Below are 26,403 nucleotides of genomic sequence, written 5' to 3'. Positions count from 1 at the left end.
TGCGGCTCGTTTCAGAAAGGAGGTTAAGTGAAAACTCTGAGTATGTTAACCCTGAAATGAGGGAAACTCTGGGTTTTCCATTTCAGAAATGCAGGTATATCAAACCCAAGAAAGCAGGGTAAATCTTGTTTCTGAAAGGGAATTAACTTATACTCAGTCAGTTACCATTGTAACTTACTCTGTGACCCTAACTGGTAGGTAGCAGGTTTTCTTCGGTAAACCCAGAGTTTATTTCAGTCTCCTCCCCCTTTTAAGCGATGTTTAAATACTTCATTCACGCTGCAAAAATGCTTTTCTTACAAAGTATTTTTGTCTTGTTTAAAGTACAAATATTCAAAAAATTCTTATTTTATATATATATATATATATATATATATATATATATATATATATATATATATATGGGTCATTCTACAGAAACATCCACTTTTGGTGTGACAAAATGTCTTAAAATGTCTTAACATTTAAACTTAGACCACATTATTAGATTACAGTTTGACTTTATGAATACACATAAATAACAGTTTAATGATTTTTTTTTTTTTTTTTGTGCACTTATTTAAAGACCGCATGTACCCATTTTTTCCCCACTGGTGTTACTTTACTTCTCTGGCAATTTTAAACGTTTTTATGAAATATTATTTCTCAATTTTTTCAGCACATGCAGTCAGAGTTACAGAATAATAATGCAAAAAAATAAGGAGATTGTGTTTTTTTATTTTAATCAGGTTAGTTAAAAGTGTGATTGAATGATGTAAATTCAATTGCACAACCATGTAATTGCTATAACAATAAAAATATTTGAAAAAGTTATAAACAAGTAATGATGCAATCCTTTACATCTTAATTCTTGAGTGTAGCAGAATTCAATGGATGTAAAATTATTATAATGTCACAAATCACACATTTTATTTAATGTGACAGACAAAAAACAGTAACACCAGTGACACAATGTGGCGTATACATAGGATCAAAGATCCTTATTCTTCAACTATAATTAAGTATAGGAGACTAAATCTTTGCATTTGGTATACAATCAAAGACTTATCATTGACACTTAGTGAAAGCAGTCAGTAAAAGATCATAGAAAACATTTAAAAAATGTCTATAAAAAACACTGAGTTGCTGCTTCTCAGCTGCACTCAATTTAGCCTTATACCCTTAATTTAGCCATTTCTGCCCAAAGGAGGATTAACAATGAGAAAGAAAAGTTAGAATCATGTAGGTAATCTTAGTGATATTTTATGCAAAAGAACTAAATGAATAGTTTTAAATAAAGTTTATCTATAAACGGGTAACACCAGTGATAATTTTCAAAAAAAGCAACACCAGTGACACTAACACTAGTGACATTTTTCATGAAAAATGCATTTTACAAAATGGAAAAAAATTGCAGCAGGCAAGGTATCAATCCACATGTTGTCAATCATGGTATATTCACTAAATTAAGTAATTTAATCCATTTGTATTCTAGTTTTTTAAAATTCAATAACAATAAAGTAGGTCACACCAGTTACTTCAACTAAAAGCTTCATATGAAATTATGATTTTCTAATTAAAATTTCTGATAACTGAAAAGAGATAGTGGACTTCAAGGAAGTCAAGTGATGTCATCAGTGTGATTTTTTTTTTTTTTTTTTTCTCAAAATAAGAGATTTTTGTTAAAGGTAACACCAGTGACACAACACTAGGGGACCACTACATTCAATATATATTTTATAATATTTATTCGGCATTTGTTTTTTTTTAAAAGTCATTTACGTTATATATTTGATAGTTATGTATACATTATTGTATTTGAAAATGGTAGAAAAACCTGTTTCTGAGCTCAAAATAAAGCACTTTCCCTCTGTACGTGACTGTGGGAACGAGCACTTCTGTGGCGTTTGGAATTTTTATAATTAATTAAAAAACAAATATTGCCACATTGATGGCTCAAGAAGGTTTTAATTGTTCAAATAACATATTGTTTCATATTGAAATATAAAAAAAAAAACTAACCCTAATGTTACGAATACAGCTCCCCCGGTGCATCCTCCGGGCCACCGGAGGGAGCCGTGACCCGAATATTGACTCAGCTATCTGGACTCCATTACCCATAGGCCCGCATTCCTGGGACTGATCACTTCCGCACCTGCATCCGATCACACTCACACTATTTAAGACTCACACACACACACACACACACACCATCGTGAAGTCTTGATTTGCTGTAAGTGATCATTTCTGAGCGTTTCTTTGTGGATTGATTTTCTGTTATTACCTGGACTGTTTATCTCTGCTGAACCACCGCCGCCTGCCTTGATTACTGCCTGTTCTCTGATACTGTGATTGTTTGCCGCCTGTCTCGACCCTTGCCTGTGACCCGACTCTGTCCCATTGCTGCCAGCCTCGACCATTGCCTGTCCCTGGTTACGGTACTGTCTTGCCCCTGTCTGTTACCATTGCCTTTTAATAAAAGCTGCAAATGGATCCACTGTCTACTGACCCATCATTACACCTAAAGTGTTTTTCAAGTGTAATATTTCTGTAAGGTCTAGGGACAGAAAAGTGGACGTTTCTGTAGAATGACCCATATATATATATATATATATATATATATATATATATATATATATATATATATATATATATATATATATATATATATATATATATATATATATATATATATATATATATATAGGGCTGCACGATTTGGGGAAAATGTCATATTGCGATTATTGAGGTCAATATTGCGATTGCGATAGCGATATAATAAACAAATAGTATCATGAGTCATCTTGCTTGGTTCTCAATGAAAATACACACACAGATTACTGATAATGCTGAAATGTGTATTTCTCAACTCAAACTAGCAACAACAGTAAACAAATGCACAGCGTTTTCAAATTAAAATATTTTTATGAAATTAAATAACATCTTTGCATTACTGCAAACTTGTTATAATCCCATTTAAGATATTTGTTTCTTTACTAATCTGTAGTGGTTCAACGGATCACAAAACTCACGGTTCGGATCACATCACGGTTATGACGTCACCGATCGGATCATTTTTCGGATCAGCACAAAAAAAAATAAAAAATTGGATGGGGGTAACTTAACTTTGCATTTATTACTTAGCCCACTTAAACTATTCTGATACCATAGCATAAACTGCTAGCCTAAATAATACATTATTAAAGGCAAGTGAACAGACTGTAAAAAGAACAAATACTGTACACCAATTACAACAAGCATAGATAAATACTACATAAAGTTACAAATAAAGTATAAGGTCTAACTGTAGTATTAATTTTCATGCACAGAAATGTAATAATTACATGTAAAATGACACTGTTCATTGTATAAATTTAATATAGATTAATCTTTGTTAAAGCTGTGTTTTGTTGTTTGATTTACATGACAGACAACAGCAGGTATTTATAGGTTGCTGTCACTTTAAGAGTAAGACATGCACGCACACATCGGACAGATATACATCCGAATTCTCACCTCATTCAGTTAAGACATAACTGAATGTGTTTACATGAATACTTGCTGAGAATGCGTGTATGTGACCATCCAAGTGCACTGAGGACGCGAAAGAGAAATCAATTTGGAGTTCGCGAGCTATAACGCGCCTCTCTCTCTCTGTGCGCGCGAGCCTTGTATGTATGTGCGTCATGTGCGCACCGATAACAGCGCTGCGAGCGATACCGAATTAAATCCTCTTTCCTCTTCAACCACTACTAATCTGGGTTTATAATCTTATAGCCAAAATATCGCCATATAACAGAGGTAGCGTTTTTTCTTGCCACCAGTTCAGTGACCGTTTGCTCCGCTTCCATCTTTACCCGTTCTCTGCGCTGCACACCGGAAAAGTCATGACCATGCGCGCCACACATGCCACTGCCTAAACTGAAACCGAATGGTCTTCTTTTTATTAGCGGTGTATAAAATGGGCAAACAGCTCTCAGATAATGGGTTGTTGTGTCCACACATGTATTTTTTTATTTTTTTATTTATTTATTAACTTATTATTATTTTATTTCATAAAATCACAGCATTTTGCGTCATATAATCGCACAAGCTTGACATCGCGATTGCGATATGATTAATCGTGCAGCTCTAATATATATATATATATATATATATATATATATATTTTTCTGTTTGGGGTGTGTGGGGGGGGGGGGTGTATGGGATCTAAATTAAGTGCATTTTAATTAAGTTTGCTTAAGAGCTCGCTCTTCTCCCTTTTACCATCACACATCACCAGTGCTGGGCACGTTACTTTAAAAAGGTAATTAGTTATAGTTACATCTCACAAATAGTAACTGAGTAGTAACTTGCAGTATTATAAAAGTAACTAATTACCAGGGAAAGTAACTATTGTTACTTTTATTTATTTATTAAATATGCCCCCAATATTAAATATGTTAAATGAATGAAATGGACATTAAATAGAATAAATTATTATTATAAAACATCACTAGTACACTAGTCTACACCATTTTAATGTTGCTATGGGACAATGTGAGAGACACCTATCAAATTCAATATATTATTGTAAATATTATTATTACTATAGTGGAACACAATAGATGGTTTAGAACTTTTATTATTTATTGCAAAGACCATAACTGGCCAACAAATAAGTCTAAAAATAAATTATGCTTCTTAAGAAATAAATAAATAATAATAAAAAAATATATTTACTCTTACTCTTTGTAGTGCAAATTAAAACGATAATATACAAAGTAACTAGTAACTAGCTACTTGAGTAGTTTTTTCATTGGATACTTTTTCTGCTCTTACTCAAGTAACTATTAAGATTATTACTTTCACTTTGAGTAAATATTTCTGTAAGTACTTGCACTTTTACTTGAGTACAGTTTTTGGAAACTCTACCCACCTCTGGACATGGAGTGGGTCAGACATGATTTTGTCCAATTCATTAAGTTTGGTTTTGTAGAAAGCCTTTCCTTAAAGTAAATTTCAGTTTTGTAAAAATTTTATCTTAATTTTAAACAATGTTTCATCGACCAATTGCCTGAATTTATTAAATAAGAAGCAAATATAGCAGACAACGTAATCATGAATGGAGGCGCCAGTGTGATCACTTTTATTTTTTATTTTTTAGTATCTACAGCTTTGCACTTACTATAAATAGCATCTGTTGCTAAGAAAATATGCTATTTCCAAATAGCTGCTTCCTTATTTTTCTAACCCCATTGGCAGATAATTAGTAAAAAAAATAAATAAATAAATAAATAAATGTAAAAAATAAATAAATAAATAATATAACATAAAAATAATTTAATTGTTTTTGCATGTGGGCTACTATGAAAATTAATATTAGTTCAATAACTTACAGTTCTGCCAGTTTTCACCTCTGAAATTGTAACAGTGATAAGAATTGAACTTGTATTAACTTGCAAGTATTAAGTATGCAGATGTGATTTTGTTGGGTGTTGTCGCCATGGTGAATCGTAATATCGGAGCTTAACTCAGTCAACCAGAGTTCAGAGTTGATAAACTAACTCAATTCAGCTGTTCTGAAACCAAAAACTCCCATCTCAGTTAGTCAACTCAGAGTTCAAGTTTTAACTCAGTAGTTTAAACCTCATTACTGAAACAGGCCCCTGTACAAATGCAAAACATAAAGACTTCACTTTGTTTCAGAACTTCGCACAAGTGGTGTTGGCACCTCCGCACGCAGAGTGCATGCGTTTGAGGACAGTGGTGAAAAAGGTAAGAATGACCTGCATATAAACAAACCCTCCATTTTTGTGAACTCCTGACAGTAAGATGTTGTCTTAACTCTGCTTTAAACATTTTATTTATTTACATTATTTCCATATATTTCCAATAATCAGGGATTTATATTCTTTTTGCCTTTGTAAATCCCAGTTCCCTCAGCTCAGCCACCGGTTCCTGTTCTCCTGCTGGGGCATGACCATGACATGGGCAACTGGAGATGTTCTCAACACCAGAAGATGTGGATGAGGATGGAGCTTCAGGATCTCGGGCTGTGGCCTGGGTCTAGTTCAGTGCGAAACCTAGGGAACACAATTTCCCTGTGGCGTCTTCCTCCACAACCCGAGCTTGTCGATACGGTGGCTGAGCTCCCATCCCCCAACTTCTTCCAGCTCCACCCATTTTTCATCTGGAAGCCTGAGAGTCAAATCATGATCAGGTTGAGAAATAATTACATCCTGCCATGTCTGCATGGATGTACTCATCCACAGGTGGTCTCTGCAGGAGTGGGCAGGCCTCGGGTGATTGTTGGCACCAATGGTCAATATTACATCTTGTCCTTACGACTCTGCTGCAAGGAATGTCGGAAGAACTGGTTTGCTGACAATCCACGATGGCTTGAGAAGCTGCCCAAGCGGTTCACCAACATTCTGCCTGCATTCCTGACCTACAAGAAGGCCATCTGCAAGTCTGTGATGGATGAGCTGAGGCGTACTGGCAAGTCACCAACAGACATGGCAAACCAGGTGAATGAGCTCATGCACCTCAAGTATGAGCGAGCTCACCTGGCATACCTGCATGCCATTGGAGCGCTCCCTCAGGGCCCATAAAGATGGGTGGATGGGTTTTTGTGTTGGACCACACACGCTGCACGCCACCCATGAAAGAAGCTATCGACAGCTTGCTGCAGAAGTATCATGGGGAGAAGGACATTCTGAAGCCTGTGGATCAAGACTATGCAGACATGGTCCATCAGTCTGCCACAGATCCCAATAGCTTGCTGCACCCCACAACCAAGCGGCACATATCACGCTATGTGAAGCACCTGGCAAAACTTCAACACCAGTTCTTCTTTGAACACAAGCCAGGAAAAACTTCTGGAGACTCAGCAGCTGTGGCACTCTTTAACAGAAGGGAGTGAGACAGCTTTTGTCCCTGTGGTCACCATTGAGCCCGCTATTGTGAACCCACCTGCACCTGCCCCTCCCCTGTTCGCACCTCTGACACAAGGCTCCAAAGAGAAGATTGTGGAGAGCATCTTGGAGAAGCAACAGCATCAGCCAGAGCAGGAAAGAAGGCAGACAAAGACATGTCCTGCTTGTGGACAGCCCAAGTCTCAATATGAGACTGATGGATCCTCCATCCATTTTTTCCAACAGCAAGGGCCTGTGCACTATTTCTATTGTTCTAAGAAGGTGTATCAAAGTTATGCTGCTGAGGGACTTTCTAACCCCAAAATGCCTTTTGCAAAGACAGAATTCTTCCAGATAGAGCTGGAGGCCAACCAAGAAACGGGTGAAGGAGAAGATGCAGAAAAAGAGGAAAATGCCAGACATCCAGCAAGCAGGCCGCCTTTGCAGATTCTGCCACATGGTACATAAACAGGGACCAAACAGCCCACACATCCATACAGGCTTCCCTGGAGTGGCAGGGAAATACATTTACTGTCCATCTAAAGTGTACTCTAGTACTTAGTTTATAAATACAGCTATAAAATGCGTGAAAAAACCTGATTGGCTGTGACGACATTTCCGTTCTTAGACCAGCAGTTGAAATGCTTCAATTTGATTGGCTGGCACTTCATTACAGCTATTCGCGACTGGCCTTACGAGGGGCACATAATTTGGGACTACACAGTGATGACAGCATTCATAATGGCAGGTTATTGCCCTTGAGCCATCAGTAATATCAATTAGCAGAAGTTACATAACTCTTTGTAACGTTACATAACTCTAAGTTAGATAACCTCTTGCCATGTAGGAGTGGAGCATCGTCACCGTGAGACTTGCATCTTTTGCGGAAGCTCAAATGTGCAGCATAACACAAAAATGAACCTCACTGGTTCTTGCTGAAGCTCAAACGTGCTGTGTAATTCGAGAATGAACCTCATTGGTTCTTGCGGAAGCCAAACGGGCTGCATAACACAGAAGAACAAACCTAATTGGTTCTTGTGGAAGCTCAAACGTGCTGCGTAACACCAGAATGAACCTCAGTAGTTCTTGTGGAAGCTCAAACGTGCTGTGTAACATGAGAATGAACCTCATTGGTTCTTGCAGAAGCTCAAACGTGCTGCGTAACACAAGAATGAACCTTACTGGTTTTTGCTGAAGCTCAAACGTGCTGAGTAATACGAGAACGAACTTCATTGGTTCTTGCTAAAGCTCAAACGTGCTGCATAACACAAGAATGAACCTGATCGGTTCTTGCTGAAACTCAAATGTGCTGCATAACACGAGAATGAACTTCATTGGTTCTTGAGAAAGCTCAAACGTTCTGCATAACACAAGAATGAACCTCACTGGTTCTTAAGGAAGTTCAAACGTGCTACGTAACACAAGAATGAACTTTATTGGTTCTTGCGGAAGCTCAAACGTGCTGTGTAACATGAGAATGAACCTTATTGGTTCTTACTGAAGCCCAACCCTTACGGAAAAAAAAAATATATGGGAATATACTGCAAAATATAATGCAATATATTACATAATACATTTCCATATATGGGAAACTAGTGCTTATATTTTTCAATATACTGCAATATATGCATTGGCCATGAATGGCTATATATTGATACATATAAAACATTTATAAATTAAGACAAAAATAGCATTCATAAAGTTTTATCCTTTATTGTGTACATATATTGCACATGTTCCCATATAAATGTGAATGTATTGTACACACACATATATACAAACATTCATGGAATGAGTTACAATCAGTGGTTACAACAGACTTCTAGTTCCCAGCATGCTTTGCTTCTGACTGTTAAAAGGAGAGTAAATGTTAAAATTAAGTGCTATTTCATGTTTCAATATTGTTATAGGGGGAGATCTGTTTAAAGCTGTATTATTTTGAAATTTAAAAGGTTTTCTGGTACGTGTGAGTTTTTGGGGTTACCATTGTGCTGAAGAGTAGAGCCTGTGGTTAGGTTGATGATCGGCTGAATAACATTAAGACTATAATTTATTTAAAATCTTTATTTAAAAAGTAATGGCTGTGCACGCTATAGGACAATGATAGTCTCTTTGGTAGAAACTTTAGTACATGCAGGTGTGCTTTTGTTAACTAACTTGAAAATATGAAACATTTAAAATGTAAATAATTATGAAATATAAGAAATGTGTTACATAATATATTTTACCATATATGTGTTTATACCTCATGAGTAAATTTATATTTGCAAAATATTATGCATGCAGTACCATATCTGATCACATATAAATCTATATATTATGAAGTATATTACTGAATATAAAATTAGAATCATTATGATATATTAGTAAATATATTATCACATATTTTTTTTCAATATATGAAAAGCGGCAATTCCTTATGGATTATTCAATATATTGCAATATATTTACACAATATATTTTTTGTATATTTGCAAATATACTATTAAATCATGTAATATTTTGATCATTCATATATTAGGGAAATATATTTTCTTTCCATGAGGGAAATGTGCTGAGTAATACGAGAATTAACCTCATTGGTTCTTGCGTAAGTTCAAACGTGCTGCGTAAAACACGAGAATGAACCTCATTCGTTTTTGCTGAAGTTCACACGTGCTGCGTCACACGAGAATGAACCTCATGGGTTCTTGAGAAAGCTGAAAGGTGCTGAGTGAACCTCTTTTTACTTAAGGAAGCTCAAACGTGCTGCATAACACAAGAATGAACCTTACTGGTTGTTGCTGAAGCTCAAACGTGCTGCATAACGAGAATGAACCTGATCGGTTCTTGCTGAAACTCACATGTACTGCATAATACAAGAACGAACCACACTGGTTCTTGCAGAAGCTCAAACATGCTGCATAACACGAGAATGAACCTCATTGGTTCTTGAGGATGCTCAAACGTTCTGGATAACACGAGAATGAACCTCAGTGGTTCTTAACCCTTTTGCACGCAAGTTTAAAATATTCTGGCTGACACCCCAGCAGAGTTTAAGGCGACCGTTATTTAGAACGTATCACTTTATTGTTTCCATGGTGACGCGTCATTGCTTCTTACGTGACACAACGCAACGCTGTATGACTGATAATCTGCTTGTTTAATTTTTCCTTTTTTATTCAAAATATTCACAAATTTGTTAACTATAGCATGAAATATCTGATATTCCAATTGCCAAATATGTAAAAGTGGATGTGTTTTGCTGTTTAAACATCTTTATAACGATCATGTTCGATGAGCTATATGCTCTATAGGCGCCGTCATGTTAGTTTGCGCCGCACAGAGAATCGGATCTGTTGGATTTACAACCCGTGAATTCATCCACTTCTCCAGAAATACATGAAAGTAAGTGAGTCGGTGAACTATGGAAGAATAGAGTAAGCTTTAAAGTTACTTTAACAATGTGTATCTGATATGAATAAAATGTGTCGTCCAATTATAATGGAAAGGGTTGCTATGTCTGCTTCTATAGACATCACTGTGTATTTTACAAACTCCAAGTATGTTGTTTTGTTAATACTCATGTTTATCTAAATGTCTGAAACTTAAAATAAACATTATATGGTTGAAAACACTGCATATATGTAATATATGAAAAGCGCTGCACGTGTTCGTCTCTGGTTTAGCGCCAGCCAAAGTGCGCATGCACATTTGAATTTGGCAGTTAATCACACCGGTGTGATCGTATGCTCCTGGGACCAGCCGAGACTGATCACTGTTCAACCAATGAACCACATTGGTTCTTTCAGAAACTCAACGTGCTGCGTAACACATGAGAATGAACCTCATTGGTTCTTGAGGAAGCTGAAAGGTGCTGCGTAACACGAGAATTAACCTCATTGGTTCTTATGGAAGCTCACACATGCTGCGAAACACAAGGATGAACTTCATTGGTTCTTGCAGAAGTTCAAATGTGCTGCATAAAACATGAGAATGAACCTCATTGGTTTTTGCTGAATCTCAAATGTGCTGCGTCACATGAGAATAAACCTCATTGGTTCTTGAGCAAGCTCAAACATGCTGCGTGACACAAGAATGAACTTCACTGGTTCTTGCAGAAGACCAAACGTGCTGCGTAACACGAGAATGAACCTGATCGTTTTTTGCTGAAAGTCAAATGTGCTGCGTAATACAAGAATGAACCTCACTGGTTCTTGCGCAAGCTCAAACGTGCTGAATAACAAGAGAATGAACCTCATTGGTTCTTAAGGAAGCTCAAACGTGCTGCGTACCATGAGAATGAACGTCATTGGTTCATGTGGCTCAAACATTCTGCGTAACACGTGAATGAAACTTATTGGTTCTTGTCAAATAATGAGTTTTTGAAATAAGGTCTGAGGTCAACAAGATATTTTCATGCTTAATTCTACATTTAGCTTTTTCCTTCTGCCAATTGTATGTATGCTTCAAAATTAAAGCTGTGTTCACTTGTGAAGATTACCATGATGAACAAAATCTGTAAATATTATGAAGTTTTTCTTGTCACAGAGGTTATTTCCAAATCCAAAAGCAAATATAAAAATCCTATTGTCTTTTTGTCGAGGGAACCAGGGTGATACTAACTTAAGGGTTGGCCTACAAAGATATGTCATCAACTGCACTTGTCCATGTGAGGTTTTGATTTCATTAAGTAGTCTGCAATTACATCAACAACAATGACCCACCGGTGAAGATCGACATTAGAGATGATTGATCTGTGAAGAGATTAAAAAAGCCAGTTTGGATTAATTATTTTTATTACATTGCATATTAGGCTAACGAATTATATAGTACATTATTAGTACAGTAGCAGTTTTAGTGAACTTCACTGACCTTGAAGAACCACTGCGGCCTGAAGTTCAGCCAGCAGATAAGTCTTCTCACTCTCTTCGGAGGAGAAAACACACATAGTGCTGGTAGAGGCGCAACCTCCGGTGGTCTCCAGATCTTAAGGTCTGCTTTCTGCAGATGAGGAAGAAGAGGTGCTCAACTCTCCACCAGGTACATCTGTGAAGAGATAACAATACAGTTTTATTTTGCAAGCTAGAACTTTAATGTGTGCTAGAATAGATGGATGACCATTAAGAGCCATTAAAAACATTCCTTAACCTCTGATTGCTTCTTTCTCCTGGGTCACAGCCTGTGGATCAAACTCTTGATCAGAGAATCTGTTGACAGCAGGTGAGGAAAATGCATCAGATGAGACATCAGTATGTGTGTCCACACTGGCTGTCTGAAGCCTCGTTTACACTGCACATGTGTGGCAAGGTTTTGTTCCGTCCTCTACGCAGTGTCAACTCACACCAGAAGCATTTTAGAAGCAAAGCGGCTGGACCACGAGACCACGAGATTTGCCTGACATTTTTTCCTTGATTTTTTCGTGTTTTTAATGGCAAAATGGTTATATTTTGTTCGGTTTAATTGTGTTTATTGTTATGCCATACTTTATTTTGCTGTAGCCAGCAGACGAAGTTAATACACTTAAAAGTCATTCAACTTCGAATCTCTTGTCGTCAGTTTCTGGCATCCTAGTAATGTGAAATATGAGCGGAACTTTACACAGGGTGATTATTTTGACTTTATTTTGTATTTGAGCTGCGTGTCTTGGATGCAGCGTTCATCAAAAATAGACGAGGCGCCTATCTTTAGCGAAACGGCGCGGCGAGCCGCTTCTAAAACGCACCGCACCGCAGCTGGTGTAAACACGAGCATTAACTAGAGTGGCCGCATACAGCTGTAACACCACAGATGAGTACAGTGTAAACGAGGCTTGAGTCTCAATTGTAGAGAACTCAGCAAAAAATCCGTAGCTCGGATTTTGCGGAAGAACCGAAGCAGAGATGGAAATTTGCATCAGTAGGTGTAGCGGCTGAGACCACCACATTTAGAGATGCAGTGCTATGTTATATTACATCAGTAAAGCTACTGTCTCCACATTCTACACTCGCGCTGCTGATCTGCTGAAGATGAGCTGAATGTTTTATTTGAATTAGATGCTTTTTGGACATGAGCAGGTCTCAGAAACACAAGGTGGTTCTTTCACAGTCTCTTTTGATGTATAAAAATGGTGTAGGCCTATGTAGTCTATATATAAACATGAATGTTTTATCATTTTTTAACATTTTTTAACATGAATGTTTTTTTACATTAATGTTTTATATAGTTTTTTAGTCACCCGTACGTTTAATATTTTACTTGGAGGTATTACAAAGATTTACTAAATTGTAAAATATTGATATGTGGTTAGCAAACTTTTGAGTTTCTATTTAACCTGTTAAAGGGCTGTATGAAGAACTGATCTTCTGTCCTTTTGAAATAAGTTTGTTGTGTTCTGTAAACAGAACATTCAAAATACAAAACTCTCTCCCCAGGCCATCCAGAACATTTTCAGAAAAAAAACTTGGGCCTGTACTAATGAATATTTAAGGGAGAGTTCACCCAAAAATAAAAATTCTGTCATCTTTTACTCACCCTCTTTTCGTTTCCAAAACCTTAAGACTTTTGTTTATCTTCGGAACACAAATTAATATATTTTTGATGAAACATGAGAGATTCTGTCCCTCCATTGACAGCTACACAACTGACACTTTGATGCTTCAAAAAGTTCATAAAGAGATTGTAAAACTAATCCATATGAATTGAGCGGCATTTAGGCTTTTATACACATTTAGTGGTAAACGGAAGCTCAAACATGTTTGCTTGTAGCATGAGAACCAATGAGGTTCATTCTTGTGTTAAGCAGCACGTTTGAGGTTCTGCAAGAACCAATTTTTTTTCAAAATTTTAGGGACAAATCTAGCAACTTCTTGGACAAACCTTATCTAGATTCTTATTTTGCCCACTGATCTACATTCACATTTATATAGATCAATGAATTTGCCATTATAATCAGTCCTTCCAGGATTTTGCGATTCTGCGATCGCTGAATTTATCGCAAAATCAAGTAAACTCCAGAGGATCTTGCATTTTTTTTCTTAATTGCCGCAGATTTTGGGCATAGACACGTCCCGTGACACCATCGTAACATGCATGTTTGAGCCACTGCGTAGCTCGGACCAATAATAGACAACGCGTCGCGACTGGAGTTCAGAGCACCGGGCTGATCTCGATCACACAACATTTCTACATGTGCGCTGAGAAGAAATCGCTTGAATTCACCACAGAATTAATTTAATCGCTGTGAAATCTTATGAGAAGCGTTCACATTCGTCTCAGAATTTTCTGTTAAACCACAGATATATCAAAAGGTGCCAGTGTGGACACTGTTTGATCTGATATGATATCTGATATTTAATCGGATATCTGTGGTTTAACAGAGAATTCTGCAACGAATTTAACATAAATGCTTTTCACAAGATTTCACAGCGATGTTATTAATTCTGTGGTGAATTCATGCAGTTTCTTCCCAGTGCATGTGTAATCTGGAAACCATGAGAAACATTGGCAGAAATGGTCTAATGTTTTTGGTTGCTTTTAAGTGCTTCACACAACTTTTCCCAGCACTTCAAAGCTTTAAACATTGCCCAGTTTGAATGTTATTTTTAATGTGATGTCCAAAACATTATTTGTTCATACTTCATAGTTTGTCCCCATTTATAAAACGAAAGGTTTCACGATGTAGGAAAGCAAACTTATTTAGAAATAAAAAAGAATAAATTACCACTGTAGTAGATGCTGCAGAGGAGCACTTATTGGCTTATTATCCATTTCCACAACCTTGTAAATATATTTTTTATATTTATTAATAATAATAAAAAAGTGAATTCAATCTGCATCTCAACTCAAGCTCAGTCAGTCCTCACAGCACTGCCAAATCAGGGTCTGGTGCCACCAGAACTTAAAAGGTTAGTTCACCCCAAAATGAAAATTATGTTATTAATTACTCACCCTTAGGGCCGTTTCATAGTCAACGCATCTGTACGCATACGCGTCCCCGAGGCTACGCATCGTTACGCTTCGGCCGCCATTATGCGTCGGTGCGTAGCCAAATTTGTCGTCCTAGTTTTTGATACGCGACGCGCCGATGCACGCAATACTATGCGTTGTCGGTGGGGGCGACATTGCGAGTATTGTACATTAATTCAAGTATATTGTGTTTACAGAAGAAGAAGGTCTGAATACAATGGCGGGCGAAGAGGAAAAATTATGCGAACTTATACGTATTCATCCTTATCTCTTTTTTGATTTAAAGGGCGAACATACCACCGTCTATCTCTGCGTTGCCTTTGTTGCCGCCGATGTAAAATCAGCAACAGAATACACTCCTCTTCAGTTGCCATTTTGATCTGAATATCACCCGACTCTACTACCCCCTGTTGCGTGAGCGGTGTATTGCATACACGCATCGCCTGTGACGCTTGCGTCCACTGTTTAGACTATGAAAGGGAGCGCGTCGCTCGCGTTGGTTGCTCGCGTTTCTCGCGTTGACTATGTAACGGCCCTTATGTTGTTCCACACCCGTAAGACCTACGTTCATCTTTGAAACACAAATTAAGATATTTTTGATAAAATCCGATGGCTTAGTGAGGCGTCCATTGACAGAAAGTTAATTTACACTTTCAAATGCCCAGAAAGCTACTAAAGACATATTTTAAACAGTTCATGTGACTGCAGTGGTTCAACCTTAATGTTATGAAGTGACGAGTATACTTTCCGTGCGCCAAAAAAACAAAATAACGACTTTATTCAACAATATCTAGTGATGGGCGATTTCAAGACACTGCTTCATGAAGCTTGGCAGCTTTCCAAAACTTTTGTTGCGAACTTCCAAAGTCATGTCATTTCAGTAAATGAGGCTTTGTTACGTCATTAGTGTTTCGAAACGTTTCGAAATTTAATTGTTTCACACTGGGGGCGATAATCTCTGTGAAACCATCGAAACATGCTGTAAATATTGCCGCAAATTTTGAGAAAAGCTGCTGCAAATACAGTCATTTTAGGCCGCAAAAATCAGAAAAAAGTCCCGCGAAATCCTGGAAGGACTGTATGATGTCATCTAGTAACATTTAGCTACCAGTTTTAGCTACTTTCACTGAAAGCAGTTGGCAACACTGATGGTTCGGTTGATCTTCAGTTTATATTCGCTGTTGAATGTTTAGTTTGTTTATTGATTTATAAAACACATTTCAAAACAACAGAGGTTGCATAGTGCTGTACAGAAAAATTAAAACAAAGTTAAAACACACAAACACAACACAAAAAGAATAAACACACTGAATCAAAAACCTTGAGCACAATCGAAAAAATTAATTAAATAATTCATCCCTTTGCCTAGAATGCTATGTTTACACATGATTTTAGACCTGCTAACCTTGGAAAAAAATTTTCGAGTGCCAGTGTGACGGGATGGGACGAGATGTAACATAATACTTACATAGGTACTTTAGTTCGTATTAACACAATAACACGACACATGTAGGCTATACGTTTCTCAACACTGAGAATAAATACATAAACGCCTGTTTCTCCAGACTCGCGCTTGTCAGTCAGTCCCACATCACAACATTTTCATAATCACTAAGCCATATAGCGATTTCAATTTTATTTAGATTTGTTGTTCAACATTACTTGAGCATTTTATACCAGTTTACCTTAAGGAGTTAGAAGTAGTGTGACTGCTGTACTGTCCTCGCTTGAGATTTCAGTCCCTGAGACAGCGGGAGTGAAAGGAAGGATCGAGCAGGATTTTGTGCTGCTGTCGATTTGCAGTCTCTTTTTATTGATAGGCTGTACGCATTTGTCAATCATCCCAGCTTGCTATTTGGGGAAATGAACCCAGCGCTATGATTGGTCGAACTCTTTCTTTTGCTGGATTTGAGTACTACACATGCACAGAGGACTCACCGGGTTTTGGAGTAGTTTAGAGTGACAAATCGTACCAGCGTACTTTGAGGTCAAAATGCGTACCCGCTATGCAAAATGCGTACATGTTGGCAGATCTGTGATTTTACAGTTTATTTTAATAAAAATATGTATAATATGTGTATGTTTTAATAAAAATGTGTACATATATAATGTGAATAGTTGACACCTCGGTGAACACTTTTGGTTTTGACTAAGTCATTCAGTTCAAATCCTATTAAGGTTTAAATGATGACTGCTATTATGATAGCTTTTCTGTAAGCTATTTTGTGTATGTGCCCATACAGTATGAAATACATAGCAATATTTTCATATAATTGGACAGTTAAAGCTGCAGTCCGTGATTTTTCCTCTTTGTCGCCATCTCTTGTTTGAAACCTGCAATTGCAGTCATATGCAGAACAATTATCTGTATGTGCGTTGTGCCTCGGCACGGCTTGTCAGCGCAGATGAATCTAATGCTTGCTGTCAGTCACCGCACTGGTGTGGATACTGTACTTCAGAATCACAGATTCTACGTCTTGAAAGTATGACCAATATAAGAATTTTCACTAGAAAATATCATCTGAACAAGTAACATTTCTGCCACTTTTGTTCTGACCAACTGAGGAAAAAAGCATTAGGCCTACAATAAAGCGCACTGCCAATGATGATTAAATCTAATGATCGCTTAGCTCGGATCATGCCAAACCGTGCAAATTATTATTACTGTTATACTTCGTTCTAAAATCGCTAATGTTAACAACATCAGCATTACTATGACTATGTGTATATTAGTGTTGTCACGGTACCAAAATTCCAGTGGTCGGTACCGATACCATGAAAATTTTACGGTTCTCGGTACCAATTTCGGTACCACAGTAAAATCTATTGGAACTATTTTACTATTTTATATAGCCTATTTTAAAAACATTAAATATGATTTGGAGTGTGTGTGTTTGTGTGTATATATAGGCTACCTCAATGAAATACATTTTGAAATATAAAAAAAAAATAAAAACAATAATTAAATGCTCAAACATCCATTGTGTACTGTTGAAAAAATCAGCATATGCTGGTAAGGTAGGTTTTGAAGCTGTATGCTGGTCAAATGCTGGTCCTAAACTGGTCCATACTAGTCCTAAGCTGGTCCTGGACCAGCATAAACCAGCTCAAACCAGCATACCAGCTTCAAAACCTACTTTACCAGCATATGCTCGTTTTTTCAACAGGGGTAACAGACGTGCGTGTTTATTTTAGCTATTCCGTCAGAGAAACAACAAACTACAGCCTTGTAAAACTATGAAATAAATATTGGTAAATAATGGTAACCTAAATAATAAGAAAGTTAAATATTATTTCAAAAAGCATTCGTTTTTTATTTCCACACAAAGACGCGTCATATGTAGCCAAAGTCCCGTTATTACTTTGATATAGCCGCTTTGCGCTTTGAGAGGGATGTGGGACACGAGCAAGAAAGAGACCATTTCTCTTTAATAATATCTTTGTTATCTCCTGATGTTACAAACAACTGACACTTGTTGTAAAAGGTCTGAAGAGCGTGTTTTATCCTCCGCAGGGGCAAGACATTCAGGCTATGTTTGATTTAGCGCTGCCAGAGAAAATGAAAGTAAAAATCACTGGCGTGTGAAACGCGCTATACAAATAAACTTGACGCGCCTTATAAAGTCTAATAACGAGCACAAACTCTGTTAAATAGAAACTGACGTGCAAGCAAAAAGGTTTCTGTCCTACGGTGTTTTTTCTACTTTACCACAGTAAATAATGCGAATAGCCTATAATAGGCCTAAATGCGAACGAAAGAAATGTTATAATCCCCTGCGTGAGTGAAGATTTGGGAAAAGAAACGGATTCCATGTTCAGTGGAATAACTAATGGAATATTGTTAAATTCTCTGCTAATCAGGTGACCAGATCGCGATTCGGAGAAATGAATACGAAGCTTAAATGTATGGACTCACGCGCCTCTCTTATTCGGCATTAACCAAAATGTTTCCATGGCTGCGATGTCACATTTAATTGCTAACCTATTATTTCTTCTGTAAACAAAACTTTGTGCTTCACTCGTGTCATATTCAAGTAAATACTGGCACAGCCCTATCAGTGGGTACCGAATATACCCGGATTCTCGGTACTACCAGTACTACAGAAATGCTGGTATCGTCAGATTTTCAAAATTTCAGTACCGACTTGGTACCGAAGTACCGGTACTTTTGACAACACTAGTGTATATTAGCATTACCTGTAGATTCAATTTCTGTAGCCACTCCACAGTCTGAAGTCTTTTGCTTTTTGACTATTTTTGAATCTCCAGTTGTCACTGATGATTGTCATTTGGATCTTTCTGGATTACAATCCATCATCAAAATGATAAGTTTAATTATTTCAGCTGCTGTGAGAAAAGGCTATAAATGATCCGCTACCAGCTGCGTCCTCACGTGATAAAAAAAAAACTTTCCTGGACGGGACTCCTTCCTTTCTGTTTACGGACGTGATGTAATGACACACAGAGGAACTGCTGCATGCTCAAATTTCCCGCGGAAATCCACCATGTCGCTCTTATTATAAAACATTATTACAAGCTTACCGTTGTGAATCGAGCTAAGATTTTGAACACTGGCTGGTTATGTACTTGCTCAAAAATTGATTTTGGATAATTTTTAACCAAAAAAAGTTACGGACTGCAGCTTTAAGTAAATATTTAAGTAAATATAAAAAATTTAAAAGGTGTGCATTATAGTTGACACCTAGATGAACACTTTACAGTTGGTTTTATGACTGTAAGTCATTCTCCTCAAATGCTATTGAAGTTACGTGTAGCCTATACCAATGTCGTATGTAACTTTGAAACGGTCCCTAAACTTGCGAATATTGATTGTCCAACGTCAAACCAACTTTGTGCCAGTGTATCAGATATAAAACAGAGATCTTGTGGCAGGCGCAACGCTAAGCTGTGGCTTGCGCGAAGCTTACTAAAAGCCACGAGATGTGCTCCATTATGGACAAAAAGAGCAAATAAAATATAAGTTAAGATGACAAATAGTGCAATCCTGTTCTAATTATCTATCAGTTTGCTCACGTGGATCAATCAGAGTGTCTGCAAGCTGTAAGGCAGGTGAAAAGCGTTTGGTTAATGATGAATATTGACCTATTGTGCCTATTGTCCCGCTGGATACAGGGGATACGCACTGCATTTTGTTTAAAAACAGCTTACATATTGTGTAAGATCACGGGGCAGGTGCATGGTTCCCGTGGCAGGCACATGTACCCGTGACGGGTCCCGTGACAGGTGCATATATATCCGTGACGGGTCCTGTGGCAGGCACATATAACGGTGGCAGGTTGAGTGGCAGCTGTCTCTAGCAGTGATGGGTCGAGTGGCAGCTCCCCCTGCCACGCAAAGATTTTACTCCCTCTTCTTTTTCTTCCCTATGGGGAACAAGAATAGAAAAGGGTAATTCCACGCAAACGTCATCTTTACCATGAAAAAAAAAAGTTTTTACCAAAAGAACAAAACCCTTTTTAAATTGTCAATTTAGGTCTGTAATATACTGTATTAATGTGCTCTAACAGAAATTTTAAGAAAATTGCCTTGTTTATACACAATATATCAGGTAAGCAACAATGCTTAAATTAAATGTAACCAACCATATTTCATGCTTTCACCCCCTTTTTAAAACTGTATTTTAACAGTAACCATTGTGCAGAGAGATGGAGGCATGCCTGAGAAATAAATACACTCATTTTGTCATAACAGCACTGCCTGTTGAATTTATAAAGGCTAGAATAAAGAGGTCAAGACGCTACAGTGCTCTGTCACATTCTTAACGTTTTAATGATTAAGTTTATGTTATATAACAATTATAAATGCAAATAAATTTAAACTTTATATGCAAAGCTAAATTACGTTTATGCTTATTAGGATCAACAATTCATCTCACTACTTCTCTGAACACCATAATAAGTGTTACAGACGTGACCGTTACGGACGCTTCATATTAAATCCTATGACTTTGCTTCTTTATATTGCTGTGATCTGTTTCAGGCTTACCGTATATATCAGAACATAGCCAATAATCGCAATACTCTTTGTGCTTTGTTAATTTTAATATGAAAAAGGTTCAACTGTCAAATTCAGTCGATTTTTTAACAAAATTTAAACAACAGATGTCTGCCCTTCATGACAACTCTGAGGGGGGTGAATTTTTTTATAGCTCATCTGTTTAAATTATATTAAGCCTTAAAGTACTGCATAATTAAGGGCGTAGTCACTTGAGTGACAGGTATGCCGCTGCTAACGGCTCTGCTGTCTGTGGGCCGTCATGTTACCTCAGCAGCTCATTTCAGCCGCTGAATTTGGCATCTCAGTTGTATTTGTGCTTTTTTCTGTATTATTTTATACAATATATGGCTTGCTGCATACTCGAGACAGATGTCAGTCTGTGTACGTGTGCTCACATGCGGAACACACGTTGTTGGATCGTCGTGGCATTGGCTAAAAGTTTTGCTCCTGAGATTTACTACAATGACAATACCAGGAGGATATACAACTCCGACAGCACTGCTTGGATATAACAAACTGCTGCACTATTTTGAAAAATTATACTTTGGATACGTGCTCATTAGTTTGAGAGAACATTTTAGAGATATACATCTGGTACATATATATTTTACCCAAGTGCCACGGATTGGATTCATCTCGCGATCTCTATTTCATTATAAAGGTATGAAATCCCATTTGATTTGTGTTATTTGCACACCCCACACAAATAATTAGCCTATTGGTGTTGGAGCATCTATAACGTTATCGTAAAAAATCGCTGTAGATTGACAGTAATCCTTTAGTACTTTCTAATGATATTGCTATCTTTATTAATATTTTATATAGTATCTAAGATAGATAGCTAGGGCGGGCGTGGTTTCAGCAACAAGTCGCATGGGCTCCAACTTCGTCCCGCCTCTTTGCCCATTTTCAGTTATCCGTGAGTGACGTGCGGTCACGTGCAGCTAAGATGGCCGCGGCCTCATTTACGCGTCAAAACTGTTGTTCAGAACTCTATGGGTGACGTCACGGACACTACGTCCATATTTTTTTACAGTCTATGGTTTTTACCTGTTGGTTAAAAAAAATGAATAGCCTATTGATCACAATCCATGCGATCAAGCTGACAAAATAAAACAGGATTGCAATTATTTTGACTTGAAATAACGTTTGATCACGTTGACTCAAGACTGCTTCAATCTGTGCAAACTAGCCGAAAACTGTGTGATCATTCATACCCAAAACATAAAACTGACATGGTTGCGATTGACATTAGCCTAGTGTACGTCAATCGGTTCACCAGACTGTGGGGAAAACATGCAATTTTAAACTGTTTTATGATAAACATTAATATTTGTCAATGTATTTTATCAAGCAGTTCTGTAAGAAGGAAAATCATGGTCTCTAAATTGATTCATGAACAACGTACATGCTTGTTAACATGAGAAATAGGTCTAATCCATAACCTTTGTTACAGATACAGAATATAAATATATATATATATATATATATATATATATATATATATATATATATATATATATATATATTGATAAATTGTGCAGTCTTACCTACCTGTATCCCAGATTTCAATATTTGGTAGATTAAATGCCTGCTTGAGGTCTCTGTGAAAGTTTTAAAGCAGTTTTAAAGCAGTCTTCTGTGCCGCTTTCAGACCGGTCACGTCCGTAATGGAGAACTGTCACGTCCATAATGTTGTTTTTGCCTCATAAATGCAAACACATAAAATTATTATTTTATGCTCTGTGGAGAGCCAACCCTTCTTCATTTGGTGGGCAGTATTACTTTTGGTTCACGCAGTGTAATTCACAGAACTCCTAAAATATGCTAACACCAGTGACGTGCAGTGGTGTTCTGAAATTAGGAGGCACATTTTCTTATTTATTTATGAATCAATGTAAATTCATGTGCATTACTCCTAACGTTGACACATCTTCCTTGTTAAATGAAAATTACTTTACATTACATCAAAAAAGAAAAAAAAAACAAATACAATTCTATTTTGTAATTTTACATTAACAATGTATTGTAATAAATGTTCTATTTATCAAAACCAAGTCAATCTCATCAAGTTAGTGTTTTAAGCATTTACATTCATTCCAAAATAATAACTAAAGGCAATAATAATTTAAACAATATATTTTATTTGTGTATTGATGTTTTACTTTTTAAATTGTCAACTTAGACTATTTTGGATCATCAGTCATGATCCGTAAACCGAACTGTATTTTTAATTTCACCAAGCTGATTGTAATTAGTCTTACCATTGACGCAGTGTTAATTCCGTTAACAAAAACTATGACGAAAAATGTTCATTGACGACCTTTTTTTACATGACTAAGACGAGACGATAACGTGACTAAAACTACACGTGCAATATCATTGACGAAAAAGACGAGACTGAAATGTGGCTAAAAGACTAAACACTTTACCAAAATCACTCTTTTGAAATCACTTTTTGTTTTTGTCGAATAAAGGACACAAAACATTACAGACTGTCTTTACGAGTGGTCACGCTTACGGTTGCCAGATTTCCAGAATTTAAACCCCCTAACAGAGCTTTTCTTTTAAAAGAACACATTTTACTTAATCTTTGCTCTCTGGCAACCACGTACACGAGCCCTCTCTACACTGAGGAAGAAGCGCGGATGATCTGAAAACACAGACAAGTAAGCTAAAGTTCAGCCCTCTTCATTTGAGATTTTCTACTTAAATGAAAGTGTCTATATTGCACTGCTCGTTTACTGACTAAATCTGGGACCAAAGTGCAGGCTGATATCCAGCAGTGGTTCTCAGACTGACGTACACGAAAAGTGCTGTTCATTTTATTCTACTCCATCTTAAAATAACATGAAAACTGAACATGTATTTCTAGCAGGTAAAATGTCGTATATACACAACATTCAATCAAATTACCTCATCTTTCACGGTAAAAACTGACTGCACCCACACAAGCCAGCATCGCGCTACATTAGTGCCGTTCTCGACAATATAACGTTACCTTTGTGAAAGTGGGGATTTGCCACTAGCATGAAGAACAAATATAGACATATAGACTGCATGTAGATTTAAGATTAAAACTCTCTTCCATACAAAAACATACCCTTCTGCGAGTTACTGTTTTTAATGTTGATCATATTACACCAGCAAGAATATTGCCCAAATATAATATAATATAATATATAATATCCCGAATACTGATTTCAACAAACAAAAGGGTAATATTAAGTGATGTACATTTTGTCAGTATTTTTGCTCTATTTTGCAACGAAAGCCACAGCAGAACTGCAGCACACAAGCTGTGTTTCATGAACAAATCTGGCTTTGAACGAATCGTCAATGATTCAATAATCTATTCATAAATACAGCCGCTTGCTTTGATTTTGAATGAATGAATGACTCTGTGATTCACTCATAAACAGTGACTTACCGCCACCTACTGGCAGTTTTAATGCAATATTTAAAAGTATCACTTCGTTTGTATCATCATTGTATTTATTTATTTTTTTTAAAATGTTATTTAAGGCATTATTTATTTTACAAAGGTATTCATAAAGGTAAAAAATGCACTGGAAAAAAAATTATTTAAGAAGGCAAATATTGTCCCTTAATGGAAATGTGTAACTGCAGTCTAAGTGTAAAAGAGAGGGCACACAGAAGGATGTTAAATCCCTCACTCTAGAAAGTTTGAGAACCACTGAAAGAGGATATGTACACTACTGCTAAGAGTGCAATGTCAATACAGTCTGTTACCTTGATTCAAATTTTTCATAAGCTTAAATGAATTGGTCTAAAGAGAAAAAATTTAATGACTATTTTGTCTAAAGACTACATATAAAATAGCTATCAAAATTAATGATGGTAACTGTAGTTTGACTAAAAGTAATGACTAAGACTTGACAAAAATGTGATGACTTTTCGTCGACTAAAACTAGACTAAAATATGAAAGACTAAAATGACTAAAATGTGAGTAAGACTAAGGAGCATTTTCGTCTGAAGATAAAGACTAATGCTGCATCCCAATTCGCCTACTTATACTACGCCCTAAAAGTATGCACTCTTTTTGTTAACAAAAAGTACTTACTTTTGAGTGTGTAGCAAAATAGTAGACAAGCTTTGGGACATACTATCACGTCATACAATTACATCTTTTCTCTCTGTCGCATCCTGTCACTGTAAACTGGCCTGTCAATCATCTTGCATCCTCCACATTTCATTTAGCTAATTTCCTGCCATATCGGAGAGAAATGCAGCACGTTGATCTGCAGTCGCGGGTCTTTTGTGTGGAGAACTCTCCTTATACTAATGAAAAATTATGCATTTAAAAGTTAATGGCCAATCGGATCTTTATAAAAGTCCACATTGGTATTTGCAGATGAAAAATAACACAGATAACATTAAATAAATATTTTCTATCAGGTTGAACCGATTATTACTCACTCAAACCTCTCAGCGTCGATCGCGCATATCCGCCATGTTTTGTAGTTTTTTAACAGTTTTTACTCTAGTTCTGAACTGAATCCTCGTCCAACGCGCAATGGGTTGTGGGCAATATTAGCCTTTATAGTGTGCACGGATCCACACTTCGAAAATCTACCAGAAATAGTAGACCATCCGGGGACTTTTGGCACACTCTTTTCAACATACTATGCTTTGGGACACACTTATTTTAATCTCACATACTATTTAGGATGGATAGTATGGACATTGGGACACAGGGTAAGACTAAATCAAAAATGGCTCCTAAAATTAACACTGCATTGACGGCATCATTTGTTCATTCAAACTGACGCGCGGAACGCGCACGTATCCAATCATAACCAATTACATCCAATCATAGCGCGATGGAGACATTGCCTCCTCTCACGTGACTTTCCCCCATTCATTCTCAATTACCCCCCACAAAACCCACCACACGCTGGGGATCTAATGGTTTTCTATGAGTAGAAAGGGAGGCATGACTCCTGCTGCTGTAACTTTACCTGCGGGTGTCGCTGTTGGGCAGTGTTCCTTAAAGGGTCATGAAACCCTAGACTAAATTTTCTGAGATTTTAACAGAGGTATGTGTGTGGAACATCATTGAATACAATGTTAGCATCTGTTAGATTTAATTGTAGGGGGAAAGTGGTTAATTTTGAGATTTGTTCTGCTATTTTTGTCTTTCGGTTTAAAATCTACACCGTGTCCACATCACAGGCTGTGACGTTGCGGTGCACTATAGCATTTGGATGATGCGCCGGTGTCTCATAATTATTGAAGGGTTAGTTCTCCCAAAAATGAAAATTCTGTCATTTATTACTCAGCCTCATGCCGTTCCACACCCGTAAGACCTTCGTTAATCTTCGGAACACAAATTAAGATATTTTAGTTGAAATCCGATGGCTCCATGAGGCCTGCATAGGGAGCAATGAGATTTCCTCTCTCAAGATCCATAAAGATACTAATTCAGTTCATGTGGTTCAATATTAATAATACAAAGCGACGAGAATATTTTGGTGCGCCAAAAAAATTAAAATAAATAACGACTTATTTATTGATGGCTAATTTCAAAACACTGCTTCAGGAAGCTTCGGATCATAACGA

The 26,403-nt window shown here is 37.0% G+C and overlaps 1 long non-coding RNA gene across 1 annotated transcript; it reads right to left on the bottom strand.

Moving 5' to 3' along the window:
* Nucleotides 1-8,442: 8,442 nt before the first annotated feature.
* Nucleotides 8,443-22,557, bottom strand: LOC125269806. Its single transcript, XR_007185196.1, has 5 exons — nucleotides 22,374-22,557; nucleotides 19,971-20,185; nucleotides 12,006-12,064; nucleotides 11,730-11,903; nucleotides 8,443-11,611 (listed from the first exon to the last, which is right to left on the bottom strand). It is a non-coding gene; the product is annotated as an uncharacterized LOC125269806 (long non-coding RNA).
* Between the last annotated feature and the right edge of the window lie 3,846 nt (nucleotides 22,558-26,403).

The sequence above is a fragment of the Megalobrama amblycephala genome, linkage group LG6, assembly GCF_018812025.1.
Source record: "Megalobrama amblycephala isolate DHTTF-2021 linkage group LG6, ASM1881202v1, whole genome shotgun sequence".
Classification (NCBI taxonomy): domain Eukaryota; kingdom Metazoa; phylum Chordata; class Actinopteri; order Cypriniformes; family Xenocyprididae; genus Megalobrama; species Megalobrama amblycephala.
This window is presented reverse-complemented; position numbering and strand designations above follow the sequence as displayed.